We start from the raw sequence: 22795 nt of genomic DNA, 5'->3' as shown, positions 1-22795 counted from the left end.
CCCCAGTGTCTCTGCAGTTCTTAAAACAGCTTTCCACAGGTGACTGTAATCAGCTACCTTTCCAGGCACTGATTGAGGCAACACCTGAACTGAACATAACACAATCCTAATGCCTTTGCTCTACCAAACCTGGGAGATCTGAAAAAAGTTGCAAAAAGTGAGCACTCGCTCTGAATCAGGGTGGCCGCTTTTTAAAAAAAAAACGGCCTCCTGGCCACTCGCTAAGCTGTGGGTGACCACCCACAGCTTTTGCGAGCGGTCAGGTGATGGTCGCTCCCATCGGGCTTGCGGCAAGACCCTTGCTCACTACTGACATCACTAGTGATGTCAGTAGGGCCGCCCTCAAACGGCAGTCGTTCCTTTGGGAACACCTCTGTTTGGCCAGCCACCCCCCCTCCCCACCTACAAAACGGGGCGAGCTGTCGATCAACATCGACAGCCGCCCCGATTGTAGCGAGCCCCGGAGCAAGTGAATTTCTCACTCGCTCCGGGGCTTGCGCACCATCGACCCGCTTGCGAGCGGGTCTGAATCAGGCCCTAAATCCCATAGAGGATTGGGGCACCTCTCGCATTGCAAACATTAAATAGGGTAGGAGTGAGACCCAATCTCACTTTTCCTCAAACACCACCCTTTTTATCATTTGTTTAAGGGTCTGGTTAAAGCGATCAACAAGCCCATCTGGTTGCGGGTGGTAAACTGAGGTAGTATTCCTATCCACCTTTAACAGTTGGCACATATCTTTCATTAGTTTAGAGACAAAAGGGGTACCTTGGTCTGTTAAGACCTCCTTTGGTATTCCCAAACGGGTATATAGCATCAACAATTCCCGGACAATAGTGCTAGATTTCATGTTATGTAGCTGGGTGGCCTCCGGGTACCTTGTGGCATAATGTACCATCACTAATATGTATTGATGCCCACGAGCAGATTTTTCCACCGGCCCTATCAGATCCATACCAATTCTCTCAAAAGGTACAGAAATGACAGGGAGGGGAACCAAGGGTGTCGTAAACCCTGGCCAGGGTGCTGCCTTCTGACACACTGGACATTCCTGACAATACCTTTTTACTGCTGCATGAATGCCAGGCCAGAAGAATCTTAACTGAATATGATGGAGAGTTTGCTTCTCCCCCAAATGGCCACCCTACAGGTGTGTATGAGCCGCCCTTAACACCAACTGCTCGTGTTTCCAGGGAACCAACAATTGGTCTACTCTCTTACCCTGCAAATAAGTTACACGATATAACAAATCATTTTTCAATGCAACGTAAGGTACATCGTCTGCTGGTAAAGCCGTGGATGCTCTACCATTTATCTCTACAACATTTTCAAATGCATTTATCAAGTTCCCATCGTTCTGTTAAACCTGGCCAAAGTACTGCAAGGACACTTCCTTGCCAATGGGAACCCACTGTGTCTCGGTCTACTAAACTTTGGGAAACAGCAGAGCTTGGCTCCTGGGACACCTCTGATTTGGACCTTCTGTTGTCATCATGCCACGTAACCACCTCTTGTAACAATGGAAAGTCCCGACCTAGGATCAATGGGTAGGGTGGCCTGGTGGCTACTGTGGCTATCACCTTCAGGGATCGCCCTTTGATCACTATTGGGAAGTGTACACGGGGACATTTTTCTACATCCCCATGTACACATATAACCTTTACCGGGGGTAGCACCTGATCAGCCCCAGGCTGGCAGAGATGATGGTTAATTCGCTGCAGTATCCACTAAGGCCCAGACCTCTAGGCTTTCCACTTACACCATCAAATGAAACAAGGTGGTTTGCGCCGGTGAGGTGCTTCCAGCAGCCATGCTGACCACTGGGTGAGTTGTTTTTCCCGCGCTACAGTCTATCGGCTTGCCCTGATTTGGGCAGTGCCGACGCAAATGACCGGGCTCGCCGCAGTCAAAACACACAACTGGAGGTGGGTTGTTGGCTTTAACAACTGGGACCTGGGTTCTAGGCTTGGGAACTGGCTGGAATTCCTGTTTGGCTTTGTTTAACTTCCCAAAAGTCAGGTACCGTTCAATCACCACTGCTGACTCCTCAAACATTTGAGGAACAGCCTGTAGAGCCCATTGTTGCACCACAAGATCTAGTACCCGCACAGCATGGTCCAAAGCCACCACCTCTACTATACGCTGAGTTCTTATCCTGCTGCAGCCACGCCTTACTCAGCCTGGCTAAGTTGGTCAGCTGGACCCTTGGAGCTTCAGACGGGTTTAACTGCCATTCCTGAAACTCCTGAGCTTTGCTAGGTTTAGTCACTCGGACTGCGAGGGAATTGTGGCCACTCATTACATCCGATCCAGATTTAAAAATGTTCAAAGATCATAGCCTGTTGCCTAGCTATTCTCGCAACAAAAATCTACGAGATTATCTGGTACATAATGATGTTACAGCCAAAAAAGTGGCAGCAGCGGACAACTTCCTTACCCGCAAACCAGGGTGCTATAAGTGCATAGGTTGCACAACATGTAGCTCCCTGGAGTGTGGCAGTTCCTTTGCACACCCTCAAACGGGCAAGCGCATTCCAATTAGACAAGTCCTCACATACCTAAGCATTACATCCGTTGTCCTTGTGGTCATTTCTATATAGAAAATACCACAAGACAGTTTAGAGAACGTATGGCCTTACATAGGTCTTTAATACGTCTAGCGCTGGGTGGCCGTGAACAGGAACAACCTGTAGCACGACATTTTAAGGAGCTTAAAATTAATTTATCAACACTTAGATATAAAATTATAGATCAGGCTCTGAAGCAGCAGAGAGGAGTGATAGAGTGAAAATGCTGTTAAGGATGGAGGCAAGGTGGATACATCACCTAAATACCATATCCCCGATCAGACACATATAACACATAAAGTTGCAGTGTTTATTCTAAATTAGTAAATTGCACAAAGGTGATTGATGTTTGTTGTTGCTAGGGAACCTCCCGGGAGCAGGAGGTGCCATGGAGTGCGTGTCGCCGGCTGCTGACGTCATCGAACATTGCTCTGACCCAGGACGAGGCAATCAACACAAAATGGTGATGGGTATGTATCTATAAAGGTAGTATTTTTGTATTGCATTGTTTGATTCTGACGAAAGTTTAAACAACAACTGAAACGTTAATCAACTATATGGAGTAGTGTCTCCTTATTTATTACTACAGGTTGAGTCTCCCATATCCAAATATTCCGAAATATGGAATATTTTTAGCATGACTGAGATAGTGAAAACTTTGATTTTTGATGGTTCAATGTACACAAGCTTTGTTTAAGGCACAAAATTATTAAAAATAAAGTATAAAATGACCTACAGGCTGTGTTGTATAAGGTGTATATGACACATAAATGAATTTCATGAATGTGTACAAACTTTGTTTGAGCCACAAAATTATTGAAAATATTATATAAAATTACCTTCAGGCTGTGTGTATAAGGTGTATATAACACATACATGCATTCTGTGTTTAGATTTGGGCCCTATTCCTAAGACATTTCATTATAGTATGCAATTATTCCAAAATACGGAATATTCCGATATCCAAAATACTCCTGGTCCCAAGCATTTTGTATATGGGAGAATCAACCTGTATTTCCTACTAAGAACTGTGAGTGCCACCCGTGACCCTCTCTTTATATATACATATATGTATACAAGAGTAATGGCCGTCACTCTATTGGCTAAACATTATTACTTGTACCCGGTGCCCTCCTTTTACCTCTCCTTGCGGGGAAAGGAAATAAACAGCATGCAAAATTGGCGGCACTCCCAGCGTCTTAGTAAGCAAAATTAATGAGCTCGTATACAGTATTATATCAACGTTTCAGAACCTTTATGTAAGTTATTTCCTCAGGATACAAAAATTATAAAAACAGTCCTACCTTTTATAATGCTTCCACCCAGTGATCAGCACGCCGAGGCACTCCCGGGAGCGCGGCTGCTGTGATGTCAGATAGTGAACATCCCACCACCAAGAAACTATAAAACTTCAAGTACAGAGGCCTGTAAGGATCATAATAGACAAAAAGGCAAAAGATTTTGTATCAATGTTAGAAAGTGCTAAACAGCAAAGCCTAAGGCCAATTTCACACATGCCGGTTTTGGCCTGACAGGCAAGAACCGGGCGGTAGCCGGCCGGCTTTTTTCAGGCACTCAGGACCTCATTCAGAGTCGGTCGTTGCGGCCGCACGGTCGTACGCCACTGATGTTCGCTATACTGCGAATAAGTAAGGTTCGCAATGCGCGTGCACAACCTAGCCGCTTCGATCAGAAATTTCTCTCTCCTTGAACACAGCCAGGTCGGTAGTTTGAGTGACAGATGGAGGCGTTTGTGGGTGGTAACAGGGGAAGGTGCTTGAAAACGGGGGAGTGGAGATCCGAACGCAGGCGTGCCTGATTATGCGAACGGCGTTTTATGGGAGTGCATACGGATTATGGGAGTGCATAATTAACAAAGTAGCGTCATGGCACATGTGACCTGGGAGGTTTTTACACTGACATGATCGTAGACCTTAAGAGAGGGTATGGTCAACCTTAAACTCTACAACCAGTTCCGATGGTTCCCGATGGTCTAGATTAATCCTTATATGCCCGGAGATGACGTGCAATGTGTACGAGAAGGGGGCGTATTTTTTTGTCTTCCGACCGCTTCCTCCCCTTGGTCGGCCAACTACTGTTCCGAACTTAGGGACACAACTTGCAAGGGAATCATTTGCATATCTGGCCCCTTTTTCCGTGCGACCGTGCGGCCGCTTCGACCGACTCTGAATGAGGTCCTCAGTGCCTTTCATAAGCAGCAGTTTTGAGCCGCTTTTTATGGGGTTTTTTTTGTCCTATTGGGCATGCGCAGCAGCAGCCACTACTGCACAAGCCCGGTGGACAGAAGCCAGTGTGTTTGAAAGAAAACATTGTTTCCTTCATACTACTGGCGTGCAGGGACGGCACTGCCACGGCACGGCACCGTCCTGTACAGTAGATATTTCCGGCTGTTGGACGGCGACTGTGCCGTGCCCGTGCCGTGTGAAAGGAGCAGCTGATTCCCTGCATTTACTAGTTTTTACACCCGGCTAAAAACCGGGCGGCTTTTTGCCGCCCGGCCAAAACCGGCATGTGTGAAATTGGCCTAATGGTGCATATACACGGTCAGATTTTTCTTCAGATCTGAACGATAATAACAATTTTAAATATCGTTCATATCTGAAGGAAAATCTGACATGTGTACAACGATGAACGATGCGCGTTCCCGTTTGTCAGATAACGATATCTGACATCTCATGTGTTTGCAGTCAGTTTTGGACGATTTCCATTCATTTTAATACAGTCAAAAATCGTTCAAACGTTTGCATATCGTTCAATCGTTCATCTGACATATCTGACCGTGTGTATGCACCATAACACTCGTTAGATCATGTTACAATGTTAAGCACAAAGACATATTTACACACATATACATGTGTGCAATTATATACAATGTGTAAAATTATATACATATAATTTTTGTTTAAACCTATTTTTTTGTTTGTCTGGCTATGTCCATGGCCATAGGGTGGGGGGGGGGGGGCTTTGTAAACCTTTGCTATGGGGCCCCCAAAGAGCCATTTATGCCACTGTTAACTAGGCTTATTTGTTAGGTAGAAATTTAGTTGTCACGTAAGGGACAAGCCAAGTCCACCACCATTTTGTAATGGGAACTTGTACTTGATAATTCAGTTCAACCATCTGTATTAAGAGCCTGTGTTATTTTTTTATTGAAAACCTATGTGAACGAGCTATAGGACTAAATGCTGGCGTTAGCAGCACCGGTATGCATGACAAACACAGCAAAGGACAGCTCTCTCGGTAATAGCGGCCCTTTGCGCTGGAGGGACTTCCAGGTCTATGACCCAGAAGCCCCTCTGGAGTCCTTCTGTGCATGCGCAGAAGGACACATGCGCCACAGGGGGTGCTGGGAGGGATCCGATTGGATTCTTCTTGCAGCATTATCCCGATCGAAGCCCATAGGCTTCTATAGAGTAACGCTATCAGGAAGATGGCGTTACCCACCGAAACCAAGCCCTAGAGTGCATTGCATTCCATGGCTTTGGGAATATGAGAAATGTGGTCAAACGCTCATTTTGGGGGTTTGACCGCATTTCTACCTTTGATGCATCCCGCCCCTTGTCTCTCCCTCTCCCCCTTCCCTCCTTCACTCTCCCTTTAATGCCCCACTCAAAACCTGCCTTTGCCCCTGGCAGTGTATTAGATCATGTCCACTATGCTGCCGGCAGTCAGTTCCCAGCAGTGTCGCGGACATGATGTAGTATGCTGCAACCTTGCAGGTCAGTGGAGACACCAGAGAAAAGGTAAGGGGCATAGTAGAGAAAAGGTAAGCTATAGTTTCATAGAAAAAATACAGAAACATCAATAATGTCATACTTCCTTTCCCAGAACATGCAAACAAACAATGTTGACACCGTGTGACAAATCAGATCTTTAAAACAGTTAAAAACTAAAAAATATTATGAAGAAGCTAATAATAACATCATAGTCAACAAATAAAATATTTTTCAAATTCTTTACAATTTACTAAATTGGCCCAATGCCGATTTCTGCACGGTTAAGCAATTATTTGCTACTGCACATGAGTGAAAAGTCCCGAAGACACCTACAGTGCATGAGTTCCCCTGAGTGTACATAAGAGCCGCTATTGCCTACAGATGCGCTGGCATTAGAAAAAACCTGAGTTGTCCCTGGGTGGTGTCTGGCAGGTGGCCTGATGAGAGTGTTACAGGTGTGTCAGTGAACGTGGCTGCGTTTCTACTCACAGAACCACAAGCCACAGAGGCCATGTCCAGCTAGAATTGAGAGAGACACTGTGCCAGCTTATAGGCTTGTTGCAAGTGTTGAAGGTGGACACGATGGTGGTTTGGAACCACCAGCGGATTTGCACTGTCCACGGGAACTGAAAGTGGGCATCTCAGGGATTGCACTGCATGGCATAAAATAGTGCACAAGGGGAAGTCTAAAACCCGCATTTGCTTATTACAGCTGCTGCAACTCTGTACAAAATCGCAACTTTTTGCAGCCTAGCGTCTGCCTATGAATCAGGCTTATAGTCTTATTTGTCTTTAACATTTTCTAACTGGAATGTGGTACATTTCTTACAAAACCAAGTAGGAGAAGCTGCTGGCTTAGCTTCAATGCACACCAAAAAGTAGAGATACAGATGATTGCAACTTTAAATCACACATTGATTTGATATGATCGACCTACACCAAGCTTTTAAATGTAGTACAAATAGCCCAAGATTTCAACACTTCTTATAAATGGATTTCACTTTTTGGAAAGAGAAAATATTAAGCTTATAATATGACTATATTGATCACCCAGAAGCGTTCCAATAAGTGGGACCTTTTATAAAGAGACAGATTTCTTTCTCATGCTCCTTTTTTACCATTATTTGCAATCCTTTGAGAGAACTGACACAGGTTCATGACTCAGAATAGCTGAGCTAGTGTCTGAAGGCAGCCACATTGTGTAAAGTTGCTAGCTCAGAGCACTCATGAGATAAATATTCTCTCCCTTCCTTGTCATATTTATCTGTTTACAGCTTCCATTGACATTCCCTACACATTCTTAACCGCTTACATGCTAAGTTTATGATCACGTACAGAGCCAGATCAAGGGGGGAGGGGGGGCCTCAGGGGAGGTTGCACCAGGGCCCCGACACACAGAGGGGCCCCCGCCACTAGAGCACAAAGGGGGGGGGGTTCTCTTTTTGAGTACCTAGAAACCTTCCTGACTGACCAATTCCCCTCCTACTCGAAGTGGAGGCGGAGCCAATATGACAAGCCCTACCCCCATATCAACCGCGAATTGCGGCATTAAGGCGCAAGGGGACGGGGCCTAATGATGTGAGGTGCCCGCCCCCATTAGCAACCTGCAGCTGCTGCATAAAAATTTAAGTGTCACCACAAGGGTCTCGTCGCAAGCCCCAATGGTCGCGACCATCACCTGGCCGCCTGCAAAAGCTGTGGGTGGTCACCCACAGCTTAGCGAGAGGCCAGGAGGCCGCAACAACAACTACAAAAAAATGCCCTGATTCAGAGCGAGCGCTCTTAAAGAGCGTCCGGGTCTCAAAATCAGGCCCTGAGTTCAAGAACCACTGCACTGTCCCTGGAAATTAGGGACAGTCAGCAACTGTAAAGCTTTCCATTGTGTACTGGAATGTGTACTGTATCATTCACAAGTTTACCAAAATGTAATGTTTTTGCACGTCTTTCCTTCCTTTCTCTTCTAAGATTGTGTACGTCATTGAAAGGAGATCTTGCTCATTCAGCATTATAAATGTGCATATACATGGATTAAGCAAGGTATTAATGAAGTGAGAATTTAGTAGCTAATTAACTTCATTAAGATTGTGCTGCAGACCACATTCTCTGCAGGTGGCTAAGAAAATTGTTAGATAGGATACTTAAAAGATTAGATTAGATAATAGTAACAAAGTGAAATAGTGTAGGTGCCAAACAAATTAAGTTAATAAAGCGAAAGTGCCCAAATACACCAGAAAACATAATAAAAAGAAATGTAAATATATAGATAGAAAAAAAATTAAAGTGGCACAATGAATAAATTACCATTGTACTATATTCACTGCATAAAAAAATTGGCACCAGTTTTTAATAACATATCTTTTTTTCTTTGTGAAAATAAAAGCATGTTCTCTATGGCAGTAAAGTAGATTTACCAGCAACTTCCCAAGCAAAATTAAAATACACATAAAACAGTGTATAAAAAAACACATCAATTCTATAATAATAGGGCAGTATTAAGATTTGTGGGAGTCCCAGGGTACTAACTGCTGGTGGACCATGCTAATAAAATGACCTTCAGTCAGATCAAGCCAGACAAAGTCAGTGTGACCTGCCACCCGCTCTGCTCTACACACTTAAAGTTTGCGTTCACTGCCAGTTCTAACTGAATAAAGTAGAAGGGCCCCATCACTTTTTATCCATTCACATTGGATTGGGTTACAGCATTATACTGCTTTTATACCTACAGTACCAGGTCTGACCCGGAGGTTGGAACAGGGTTCCAATCTGGATCAGACCCTGAACTTCCCCAGCACCGACCCAGGATATTCCCAAGTCGGCGCCGTTCACACCGGAGCCGGGTCTACAGTGACCCGGCTCTTCCGACTTTGAAGTGGAGTTTAGTGCCGCTTGGAGATGACGTCATCTCCAAGCGGCACTAAAGCCGGCCAATCGGCAGGCATGCGGCACGATCCGGGTCATCATGACCTGGATCGCGCCGTTTACACTGTAGGGTTTCACGGGTCAATCCCGTGTTAAACCCTGCAAGTTACCTGGGTTGGATTGCCAGGTCACTCGACCCGGGAATCCAACCCTGTCCCCTTTTACACCCAGAAGCAACCCGGGTTAACCCTGTAAGAATCCGGGTTTTAGCTCTGGTGTAAAAGGGGTATAAGTGAGAACAGTGCTGGCACGTCTCTCTTATGCTGCCCATCCACTAGCAGACCACAGAAACGATAGCACGATTACGACATTGTAATCGTGCAGTCGTATCTATGTCTGTGAAAAGCCTACACTGAACGAGCAGTCGTTCAGTGCAGGCTCATCAATCATCTGGCAACATGCTGAACCGGACGTTATCGTCAGGTTGACCAGCATGTTGGACAGATGATAGATGTCTAAACGACCAGCGGGCACGCGCATCGCTGGTCGTTTTAGACATTTTTGCAAACGATTGAACGATCGTTATCGTTCAATCGCTCAACTTAATCGTCTAGTGGATGGGCAGCATAAGTACACTGCATGCTGTGTTGCAGATGGGGAAGAAGAGGACAGTGGGGAAAATGTGTGGGGGCTCTCTGATGTGAAAAGATAGATTATTCAAGGATCATAATTCAGGTTTGAATAATATAATCTACATTCATAAACAATTATAAAAACAAGCTTATATGGATCAATGGTAAACCCTTTGATTAAATAGATTGAGTCCAAAGGTCCCTACTGTCACAAAGTAACATAAAGAACATGCAAGCAAAAAGTTGAGACATATGTATTATACCCCTTTTACACCAAAACAAAAACCTGGGTTTTTGCAGGGTCTACCCGGGTTGCAGCTCAGTGTAAAAGGGTCCCTGAAAAATAACCTGGGTCAAGTGACCCTGCAATCCAACCCAGGTAGCTACCAGGGTTGGACCCAGGATAAACCCAGGTAATGGTGCAGTGTAAACAGTGCAACCCAGGTTATCTGATCTGGATCATGCCTAAAATGAGCAGATTGGTGGTTGTGGAGCATTCACCTCCCACTTTTTATGACCTCACAGGTTTAGCAGGGCAGACCTGAGTTCAGTGTGAACAGGGCAGACCTGGGAGTAACCCAGATCAAAGGTGCAGTGTAAATGGGTCTGACCTGGGTTGGAACCATGTCCAAAAACCCAGGTCGGACCTGGGTTTTTGGTGGAAAAGAGGTATTATTCTTACTCACGTCTGCGCAGGACCCATTCTGCGCATGTGCAGGACAGGTCCTGCGATCTTGCTTGCAGAGATTCCCGAGCTGCAGCATTACTGACACGCTGCAGTATTTGGGGGGGCGTGCCTGGTCACCATTACCGGAAACAGAGGCGTTGCTTCTCCATTTTTCCAGGAGGGACAAGGCCAGGGCCTGCGTTGGTGGACGCGGATTCCTGAACTCTTAAGTGACCAGCAACCGTTCAGGCTATGTGAAGTCTCAGCTCCCGCAGCCTAAGGAGCAACCATCGCGACCGTCAGTCACGAAAGTGATCCCAGTCTGCAACGTCAGACGCAGTGCTAGGATCGCAAATGCTGGGAGGAGGTGTCTGACACCTCCTTCTGCATTTGCATCTGAGATGGACAAAATTGCACAGCTGCTTGTGTGCCGCTCTGCAAATCCGTCTATCTCTGAATGAGGCCCTTAGGGATATGTCACACACGCCGGTTTTCACTTTTTTTTTTCCAGTGGATATTTTCCTCTCACACACAACGGTTTATTGCCGAGTGTGATGCTTTTGCCGGGTTTATGATTTTTTCCCAATCTTTAACATTGAAACCGTGGATGGCAGCTGTCCATTTCAGTGGATATGGCACAGACATTTCCGACCGTGCCGTGCCATCTGAAAGGACCTATTTATTTACATACTTAGTCAAAAATAGTATACAGCAAAAAAAGGTCCATTTTTTTCCCGGCCGGTGAAAACCGGCGTGTGTGAAATGGCCCTTAGTGTGCATGTGCCATATTAACGGAGGGCCCAAATGGAATTCTACAAGAAAATTATATCTGTCCCATCTCAATTAAGTTTACACAATTAGATATTTTTACATGTTAAGATACCATATCAGAATGCCTTATGTTAATAGGATCATACCTATGAAAGGAAATGTGTTAAGATTAAAATTACAATTAGCAACATACATGATTAGTAGACTTAAACGTGGACCATTAATAATAGCAACCTATAAATGTATATATAAATCATTAGTAGCAGTTACCAACATGAAGTACAAATGAAAAGACCAAATGAGTCATATAATACTTGTATTGTAAAAATAACCCCTTTCACTTATAAAAACACATCAGATTGTTTTGAATGTAAGACAATTTGGATCTGCATTAGGATCTAAACGTTTTTAAAAACTGCATGGGATAGCATTTTACTATTTATATTCCTCACATGGCCGCATAGTTACAGTGTTTGATAGTATAATAGCCAGTAGCACACTAACTGGTGGGTGGTGCCATATTCACCAATAAGAGTAGTGAGAAGTCTCTACACTCTGGGGCAGATGTATGAAGCTCTGAGAAGTGATAAGAGTAGAGAGTGATAAATGACCAACCAATCAGCTCCCAACTGTCATTTTTCAAACACAGCCTGTAACATGACAGTTGGGAGCTTAGTGGTTGGTCTTTTATCACTCTGCAATTTATTACTTTCCAGAGCTTCATATTTCTGCCCCAGAGCTCTGACTTTTGTGTGGCTGGAACTATCCACCAACCAGGACGCTGTCACAAGGCCTGTACAGCATGCTGACAGACAACAAAGGCCTTCAGGAGCAATAAGTAATTTGTTTGGGTTGCCCCCACAGATCCAGTGTCTGAAATTTATTCCAATAGAGACTCTGCTAAACCTCATGTCACGACCACGGTTTCTCGGCATGCCGGCCGGCAGGTATTACCTGTGAGGACGGTATGGCGAGGGGCGTCTGGCGGTGACGCTGGTATCTGGCGGGGTGCATTGGCTGCACGTAGTCCTGTGCGGTCATACCATCACTCTGGTCTGATTAGGCCTGGTGGTGCTTCCGTTCCGCTCTGGCATGGGCGACGCCATTTTGCCTCTGGTCATGTGACCTAGTAGCCCTATCCTGGTGTGTCACATGGTCTCTCTGGCCTATCACAGTGCAGCACTGGGTATTTAAGGGAGTGCCGAGCTTCCTCTCATTGCCAGTGCAACGTGTTTCTCAGCGAGAGCTGAGAGAGAGAGTTCCTGTGCTCATTCACCTGTCTGTTGGGATCATTACCTAGCCTGCTTCACCCTTCCTGTTCCAGCCCCACTGGCTCCTGCCTCCTCCTTTGCCTCTCCCTTGCCTGAGTACCTGTCTCAGCTGTTACCCTGCACCTTGCCACCACTTGCAGTTTCCCTGGACATTATTTACCAGCCTGCCATTCACTTCAGCCTGAACTCACTTCATCCAGCAATTCACTTCAGTCTGCAACTCATTTCAAATACAACAAAAATAGCGAAGGCCACCCACCGCTGATCTAGAAGAAATGGTCACATGTATTAGCTAAATGATACAATAAAAATAACAAAGATAATAAATGTTCTTCAATAATCCGGGAAGATGAGCTTCAAGTATAATTTCTTTTGAAGATAGATGCTCACCTAACCACCGTCATTCACTCCCTTGTATCCAGTACTTCCCAGAGGACCTCCAATATAAATCATAAGAGACGACCTCTCATAGTGTAAAACAGTACGGATATTTAATAAAACAAAAAACTTGACATATATATATATATAAAATAACAAATTAAAAATAACCCCTTTATGGGTTCCTGCGTACCAGAATAAGCCTAGAGGTAGGCACTATAAAAAACATGGGGAGATCGATGTTATCCCGGGTAAATCTTTTCCCAAGTGGTTACAGCAAACGTCCCTATTAGGAATGACCAGGTAGCAGCAGTCTCCCCCACACCACCGACGCGTTTCGGAACGATGTTCCTTCCTCAAGGTGCATGGTGGAAATGAGTTCCAGATTCCCTTTTAACCATGTATCACACCCATGTGACCATCATCAGTACACACACCTGTGATACTTCCCCGTCCACAATCATATGCAAACCCATAATAAATACCATAATAAATATCTAATACATCAAAAATCAGCTCATAAATATCTAAAAAGAATGACTTCATCTAATACAGACAGGATACATAAAAAATACATATATACATGTCTAAACCACGTCCAACCGGAAATACGAGTGTGACCACAAAGGGAAACCAGATCTGCGTGTCACGGTGGTCATAATCATGGATTGGGGCTGACGCTGATGACTACTTCCGGCTGCGCATTCATAGCAACCGGAAATATGATTACGGACACAGTGGGTTTTGACTATACAGAAGATCAGCATGTTAGGAGAACAGGATTGGATTCATATGGAACAGGGTTCTCCATGGACTACTATTTATTGTTTAGCTGATTAAGGACCACATCTTAGTTTTTACCGGACGGGGTTTAGACGTGTATATATGTATTTTTTATGTATTCTGTCTGTATTAGATGAAGTCATTGTTTTTAGATATTTATGAGCCGATTTTTGATGTATTAGATATTTATTATGGTATTTATTATGGGTTTGCATATGATTGTGGACGGGGAAGTATCACAGGTGTGTGTACTGATGATGGTCACATGGGTGTGATACATGGTTAAAAGGGAATCTGGAACTCATTTCTCCAATGCACCTTGAGGAAGGAACATCGTTCCGAAACGCGTCGGTGGTGTGGGGGAGACTGCTGCTACCTGGTCAGACCTAAGAGGGACGTTTGCTGTAACCACTTGGGAAAAGATTTACCCAGGATAACATCGATCTCCCCATGTTTTTTACAGTGCCTACCTCTAAGGCCTATTCTGGTATGCAGGAACCCCTAAAGGGGTTATTTTTAATTTGTTATTTTATATACAGTCAGGTGCATAAATATTGGGACATTGACAGAATTTTCATATTTTGGCCTCTATTCACCACCACAATGGCTTTGAAATGAAACAAACAAGATGTGCTTTAACGGCAGACTTTCAGATTTAATTTGAGGGTAATTACATCCAAATCAGGTGAACGGTGTAGGAATTACAACTGTTTCTATATGTGCCTCCCACTTTTTAAGGGGCCAAAAGTAATGGGACTATCAACTCAAAAGCTATTTCATGGACATGTGTGGGCTATTCCCTTGTTATTTCATTATCAATTAGGCAGGTAAAAGGTCTGGAGTTGATTCTAGGTGTGAGATTTGCATTTGGAATCAGTTGCTGTCGACTCTCAATATGAGATCCAAAGAGCTGTCACTATCAGTGAAGCAAGCCATCATTAGGCTGAAAAATCAAAACAAACCCATCAGAGAGATAGCAAAAACATTAGGTGTGGCCAAATCAGCTGTTTGGAACATTCTTAAAAAGAAAGAACGCACCGGAGAGCTCAGCAACACCAAAAGACCCGGAAGACCACGGAAAACAACTGTGGGGGATGACAGAATTATTTCCCTGGTGAAGAAAAACCCCTTAACAGTTGGCCAAATCAAGAACACTCTCCAGGAGGTAGGTGTATATGTGTCAAAGTCAACAATCAAGAGAAGACTTCGCAAGAGTGAATATAGAGGGTTCACCACAAGATGTAAACCATTGGTGAGGCACAAAAACAGGAAGACCAGATTAGAGTTTGCCAAACAACATCGAAAAAAACCATTACAGTTCTGGACAACATCCTATGGACAGATGAGACAAAGATCAACTTGTACCAGAGTGATGGGAAGAGAAGAGTATGGAGAAGGAAAGGAACTGCTCATGATCCAAAACATACCACCTCATCAGTGAAGCATGGTGGTTGTAGTGTCATGGTGTGGGCATGTATGGCTGCCAATGGAACTGGTTCCCTTGTATTTATTGATGTGACTGCTGACAAAAGCAGCAGAATGAATTCTGAAGTGTTTCGGGCAATATTATATGCTCATATTCAGTCAAATGCTTCAGAACTCATTGGACGGCGCTTCACAGTGCAGATGGACAATGATCCGAAGCATACTGCAAAAGCAACAAAGAGTTTTTTAAGGCTAAAAAGTGGAATGTTATGCAATGGCCAAGTCAATCCCCTGACCTGAATCCGATTGAGCATGCATTTCACTTGATGAAGACAAAACTGAAGGGAAAATGCCCCAAGAACAAGCAGGAACTAAAGGCATTTGCAGTAGAGGCCTGGCAGAGCATCACCAGGGATGAAACCCAGCGTCTGGTGATGTCTATGCATTCCAGACTTCAGGCTGTAATTGCCTGCAAAGGATTTGCAACAAAGTATTAAAAAGTGAAAGTTAGATTTAGGATTGTTTAGTTTGTCCCATTACTTTTGGTCCCTTAAAAAGTGGGAGGCACATATAGAAACCGTTGTAATTCCTACACCGTTCACCTGATTTGGATGTAATTACCCTCAAATTAAATCTGAAAGTCTGCAGTTAAAGCACATCTTGTTTGTTTTATTTCAAAGCCATTGTGGTGGTGAATAGAGGCCAAAATATGAAAATTCTGTCAATGTCCCAATATTTATGCACCTGACTGTATATGTCATGTTTTTTGTTTTATTAAATATCCGTACTGTTTTACACTATGAGAGATCATCTCTTATGATTTATATTGGAGGTCCTCTGGGAAGTGTTGGATACAAGGGAGTGAATGATGGTGATAAAAAAGTGAAGGAGGATCTAAAAAAAGATACCTTTATGTGCACTCATCTCACTGTGTTTAGGTGAGCATCTATCTTCAAAAGAAATTATACTTGAAACTCATCTTCCCGGATTATTGTAGAACAGTTATTATCTTTTGTTATTATTATTGTATCATTTAGCTAATACATTTGACCATTTCTTCTAGATCAGCGCTGGGTGGCTTTCCCTCTTTTTGTTGCATTTGTATTGTGTGGAAAAAAGTTGGTGATCCTTGGCCGGACCCCGGTCTGGAAACGCAAGTCACACACAAACTTTTTTCTTGTATATTGCAACTCATTTCAGCCTGCAATTCTTTTCAGCCTCACAAACCCTGGAATACTGGACTACCTTCTGTTATCACTACCTGGACTTTTTCCCATTGTTTCACTACAGTTTCCCAAGTGCATTTTAGTGCTATACCCGGACCTTTTGTTTTTCCACATTCATGTCTGTTAAGCCACTCATTAAAAACTCCACGTTTATTTTTAAATCTGCTCCAGTGTCTGCTCCTTTTACCACCCCGGGTCCACAACAAAACCAGAACCTCACACCTCATTTCTAACATGCCCCTGCAGATATCCTTACTACAACAATTTCTCTTGATAGTAAATGTCCATATTCATTTGTCACCTCTATAGGTAGAAGAACATCTACCTATTATGGTGACAACTCTCAAAATGGAAATAACTGTTTACTTCCACAGCTGTGACATTTCACTATGGGTTATATTTACTAAAAGATGATTTTAATAGATTTTGACAGATTTAAAATTTATTAAAATCGATCAACATCGATGTTGTGTTTCTGAGGCTAAATCACACATTAACTACTACTTAAAAACCAAATCAAAAATTGTCTGTTAGTAAATGTGTGATTTAGTCCCAGAAACACAACATCAATGTTGATCGATTTTAAATTTATCAAAATCGACCTTTAGCAAATATATCCCAATGAGTATACTAGGTGAGTTTTCTAAGGCTAAACAACAGATCCAGCTTTCCAAGAAGAGATTTTTAATAGAAAATACTGATACTTTGTACACAGGGAGTTTTGATATATTTAATCATCAATTGTTATAATTTTAAATGTCCTTGAAATGTTTTAATTTAGAATTTGAAATGTTCAATGATTATCCTTTGCCCCTACACAGAAATGTTATACATTCCAGACTTTGATATATTTTAATAAATATGTTTGGAAATGTAGACAGTGAAATGTTACTTTATAAAAAAAAAAATCTGTACCTGCGAATATTCCATCATATTTTCTTTCTTCAAAGTTTGGATTAAAATGTATTGTCAAATTTATGCTTGTATTCATAAGCAGTTTTGTTGATATTTAAATAAAAAAAGGGTCACAAAGAACTTGAGAATAGAATGTATACAAAATTCTTTATAGATGGTACTTGGGACCTCATTCAGAGTCGGTCGCGAGTGCCGATGCGCTCGTAACCGACTCGATGGTTAGGCCTGCGCGCGCAGAAACTGTCGCTCCATAGCTTGCTACCAAAGGGGCGGCTGTCAATGTTGATCGACAGCTGCCCCCGTTTGGTAGGCGGGCTGGGGAGGGGGTGGTTTCCTAAAGGGAGGCGTTCCTTTACGAACGCCTACTGTTTTGTGGGCGGCCGCACTGACATCATCAGTGATGTCAGTGGGGAGCTTCCTGCTCCATCAGAGCAGAAAGCTCCCTGGGGCTTACGAGTGCCCAGACCCAACCTTAGGGTCTGGTCATAAGCCCCGATGGTGATCACCATCGCGACCATCAACCTGGTCGGTTGTTAAGCTGTGGGTGGTAACAAGGAGGCGGCCGTTCAGGATGCAAGCGGCCGCCCTGATTCAGTGCGACCGCTTGCATCTAACGATTGCCTCTGAATGAGGTCCTTGGTCCCAGCTGAAAAAGATGTTCCCTGACTCATTTGATGTAGGTGTGGCTGCACATTGTAGGGCACATTTCTCCACATTTGGTGGAGCTGTCCAAAGCTTACCGGTTTCTGGACAGATATTAGCAATTGGATTTCTTCGATTCTTACCTGTTCACCCAAGCATTTCACTAATGTCCCTTTTTAAGCATGTTTTGTATTTTGTGCTGAAAAGGCAAATGTAAAGTATTTTGGGCTCTTTATCGCAAGCTCTGTCCCTGCAAGGGATTTTTAATAAATCCCTGTGATAAATATCACACTTCAACCGCATTTTAAATGCGGTTTGTAGTAAACAGAGCCCTTTGAGTCCTTTTAGGAGAAAAGTGCTTTATAAATAATATTATTGTTATAGGGGAGGGAGTATGACAGGGGAGGCTCTGCCTCCCGACTGCACGTCCCTGGGGCACAGGTATGGTCTGTAAATTTACTGGAGTGCTGAGAGCACAATGATTACAGTCTATAGATGATGCTGATCTCAGAAAGTAATACGGCATAGGCAAGTAGTAGATGGTATAATAGTGAAGTGCTTATGGCCAGGGCTACCATCAGAAATTGTGGGGCCCAGTATTGGCAAAATAGGCAGCCCCCTTGTGTGTCTGCAACTCCAGGCCTGAAGTTCCAGCTAGTCCAGTTGTTCTCAAACTCGGTCCTCAGGACCAGTGGCGGGTTGGGCCGGGGGGCAGGGTGCCATCTGTCCCCCGGGCCGGTACGATTTTACTGTTATGGGGCCGCCAGTTGCGTTAGGCACCCGGGAGCAGTGACGGATCTGACACTTTTTCAGAGAGTTTCTGACACTATTTTTAATCAAGAGAGCAGCGTCAGCGAGGCACTGAAGTGGCCTGCAGTGGCATTGACAGTGTTACTACTAATGAGTCTGGCTGACCCATACGCTGAGGCCGGCCACGGGCTGTAACTAAGGAGGAGGTCCAGCCGTAGCAGAGGAAGGTGATCACTTCTGTTTCCTCCCCTCTGCTTAAGCTCCTCCTCTTTTTGACGCAGCTAATTGCCGCGGCTCCGATGTCACAATCTAGTGACCGGCCCCGGAGCGAAAAGGTTCGGAGGGGCCAAGCTGAAATTGACTGCTGCAGCCGCCCCTCTGTAACCAGCAACTTTTAGAAGTCACACTAGTCTCTCTGCCACAACGGTCACCTAAGAGGAGCAGGAGGCGAGCGTAACAGTAACCGGGCACAAGCAGCAACATGGAGCACTGCCCTCGCTGCACATAAATTGCAGCAGCACCGCTGGGCCTGGCACTTACTTACTATACTCCCCACCCATGAGACAGAGGAAGTAGAAGATATGACCCTGAGTGACACTGCCTGCATCATCAGTGACAGTCCGCTATGTGTGGTAAGTGACAGTGTATCTCTTTTTCTCCCTATGTATTAAGCACACATATGTTGAGTGCGCCCCTGCTGTTAGCCATTTGACCGTGAGTGCAATATATATATTATAGATGTGTATACATATAAATGTACTGTATACATTTTGTGACAAATTAATTGGGGGTCGAGATGGTGGTGTGTGTGTCCATTGAACCCACAAAGAAACTAAAAGCTTCTCTGCACTTTTCTTCAAAGTAAATTTTTAGTGTTATGGGGGGTATCCACTAGACGATTTTATCCCTGTCCAACCTCTTAACGATTTTCCTTTGAAGTTTCCCTTGAAATATGATCTTCCACTCTGAACAATTTGCAAAAGATTTGCAAAAGATCTAACAATAAACTATGTTGTTTTAATCTGTGATTGAGAGCTTTCAGCTATAGTGGGCAGACAGTGGTTCATCGTTTGATCGTTCAGCGTGAACGATGTGTAAACGATTTGTAAGCAATCAAGTGAAATTGACCTGCATGTTCAGTCGATGGAGGAGACGATCAAACGACCAGCGGGAGCGCGCATCGTACATCGTTAGAAACAATTACTGCACGATTTGCAAACGATGTTCAAACGATGTTTGAACGATTATCGAATGATTTTATCATTATCGTTCAACTTTATCGTCTAGTGGATACCCCCCTTTATGGAGCATACACACGGTCAGATTTGTCAGACTTGTCAGATGAACGATTATACCAAAGTTTTGAACGATTTGAATGATTTTTGACTGCATTAAAACGAATGGAATCGTCCAAGTCTGACTGCAAACACATCAGATGTCAGATATCGTTATCTGACAAACGGGAACGCGCATCGTTGATCGTCCATCGTTCAGGCATGTCAGATATGTCAGATTTTCCTTCAGATATGAACGAATGAACGATTTTTAAATCGTTATCGTTCATATCTGAAGGAAAAATCTGACTGTGTGTATGCACCATAAAGTTTAATAATTAGACCCCTTTGCACCATTTTTTTGTCCATGATTCACCTGTTACCCATAATCTAACACTGCAGCCCTTTCACGTTCCTGCAAAAATATATATTTCATATTCATTCACAGGTTTTTTTTTTTTATATAAAGCCTGGGCCACTTGCTTGTGTTACCCCCCAGGCTGAAAGTTGCCAGCCAGCCCCTGCTCAGGACTCCGCACAGGTCACGTTTTCCAGGTCACCCAGGAGGAGCACAGGTGTAGTCATTATTCACTGGTATGTTTTAAAAGATCCACATGTGCAGCTAATTATTTCACTAGTAATTATGTGAGGAGACCTGCAAAACATGCACTGGGTGGTGTCCTGAGGACCGAGTTTGAGAACCTGTCAGCTAGTCCCATTCTATCTCTCCAGCTAGCACCTCTTCTGTCTCTACAGCTAGTGCCCCTTATGTTTCTTCAACCAGCACCCCTTCTATCTTCCCAGCCAGCTCCCCTTCTATCTTCCCAGCCAGAACTTCTTCTATCTCTCTAGCCAGCAGGGAAGCGGCTGTGCAATACCGTACAATTAAAACACAAATGCAGCAGGAGGTGTCTGTAGGAAATAGACACCTCTTGCATGCATCTGCGATCTGAGTGCAGCACCCGATTCTTACTCAGCCTGGTTGTTGGAACCACTGTGTCAGGTCCAGGATGGCTGCACCGGACAACGCAGAACCTGGGCTTGGCACATCTACAAAATGGGGGGGGTGACACGCCCGTTTTGTACAATGGTCTTTGTCGCCTCCCCAGCTCCACCCCCCCCAAACTCTGCAGCAGCTCAATCATGCAGCGACTAAGGGGGAACTGCCAGGCCCATCGAGAGCGATGGCAGGCCTGGGTTAAAGGGGGAGTGGCCTAATCATGGGAGGTGTGGCCACACTCCCTTAAAAAAAAAAAATTGCGGTGCTGTGCGCTGGCAAGGGGGCCGCTCTGAGCCCCCACAGCCCGCCACATAACCAGTGAGGGGCGCGATCAGCTTGATCGCTCCCCCCACATGCATAGGAGACTGCTGTGGCTGCTTCATAGTAGCCGCGAGCAGTCTGCCAGTACAGCCCAGTACACAGCAGCGTGTGCTGGGCTGCTGTGATGAAAGAGGGGGGGGGGAGCGGTACCACTCCAGCAAGCCCTGGCCTGGGCAATTTGTACCCGCCCCCCCCCCCCCTCTCGGCACCCCTGGGAACTGCAAGTGATCAAGCAGGAAGCAGAATATTGGGGGGGGGGGGGTGAGTGGAGGGGGTGCACCAAACTTAAATTATATATTGCCCCTCCCCTGCACAAATCATTCCGATGCCCCTGTACATATGCAAGGTGTTTGGAATCTACATGGCCGGATTAAGGCTTGTGGAGGCCCCAGGGCAACTTAGCTGTGGGGGCCCCCATCAAGTCACACAGAGCCGAGCCTACCCACCCTAAAAAAAAGGCCCACACAAAGCCACATCCCCCCCCCCCTCCTACATGAAGATAGGGGCAAACACACATACACATAAACAGTATGCACACACACTAGCACATATATACACAGTATGCACACTAACTCAAATGCACAATATCACATACACACACTAAAACAGTAAACTACACATACTGTACATACTTACACTTGATGCAGCAGTAGCTGTTGCTGGCCTGTTACAGGACTACAGGTTGCAAAAGGAATCGGGCACAAGACTCCCCAATTAATTAGGCCCCACCCACCACGATGTAATGACGCGATTTACGGGGATAATGGGGGCCGGCCCCTCTCCGCACATGGACAGCTGATGCAGCAGCACTGACTGTGCTGCTGCATGCAGTCTGTCAAACAGCCGCTAGACACTTGTTCCCGGCAGGGTCACATCGACCCTGTGTGGGGGCCCCTCTGTGTGTGGGGGCCCAGGGACGACCGCCCCTGTCGCCACCCCCCTTATTCCCGCCCTGGGAATCTACACTGTAAAGCAGTGGTTCCCAAACTTTTTTGAATCACGGCTTGTTTTCATGGCACCCCTAAATTGTTTGTTATTGAGAAATTCAGGAAAAAATGTAGTATGTAGTAAACTGAAGTAAATTGTGCTTACCTGTCCTCCTTAACGATCAGACGATCGTTGTCTGATCGTCCTGCATGTGCTGGATCGAACCAGGGCTGTAGCTAGGGTAGTGTGGCCGCTGCCATCGCACAGGGCACCACAGGGCAGGGGGCACTGTTTGGGCCTTTCAAATTTCTGTTTATTATCATTCTTGCTTGTAGCTTCCTCTTATTTCATCCCCAGCATCTCCTGACCTCTCCTATCTCTTTCCCATGAAGCCATGGCCCTTTTTTGGGTGCATTATGTCCCTTTGAAAAATGAGGGGGCGCCAATGCTCTTTCTGGCACAGGGCACCAAAAAGTCTAGTTACGGCTCTGGATCGAACATCCAGCACATGCAGCAACCCCCAACTACTATACAATGATCGCGGGTCCCTATAGTAAACAGGCTAACATGGTCGATATCGACCATGTTGGCCTGCATGCACGGACGATGGTCAATATCTATATCTACCATTCATGCCCGCGCATTGACC

At 44.8% G+C, this 22795-nt stretch overlaps 1 long non-coding RNA gene across 1 annotated transcript in view; it reads right to left on the bottom strand.

Annotated features, from left to right (window-relative positions):
* The window catches only part of LOC148521547 (uncharacterized), a 40817-nt gene that overhangs the window by 16763 nt on the left and 1259 nt on the right, over nt 1-22795 (bottom strand). The window contains exon 2 of the long non-coding RNA XR_015878817.1: nt 3873-3993. This is a non-coding gene — a long non-coding RNA (uncharacterized LOC148521547). The remainder of the gene's footprint in view (nt 1-3872; nt 3994-22795) is intronic.

This window comes from Taudactylus pleione, unplaced genomic scaffold, assembly GCF_031769625.1.
Source record: "Taudactylus pleione unplaced genomic scaffold, aTauple2 ptg000157l, whole genome shotgun sequence".
NCBI classification, from domain to species: Eukaryota; Metazoa; Chordata; class Amphibia; order Anura; family Myobatrachidae; genus Taudactylus; species Taudactylus pleione.
This window is presented reverse-complemented; position numbering and strand designations above follow the sequence as displayed.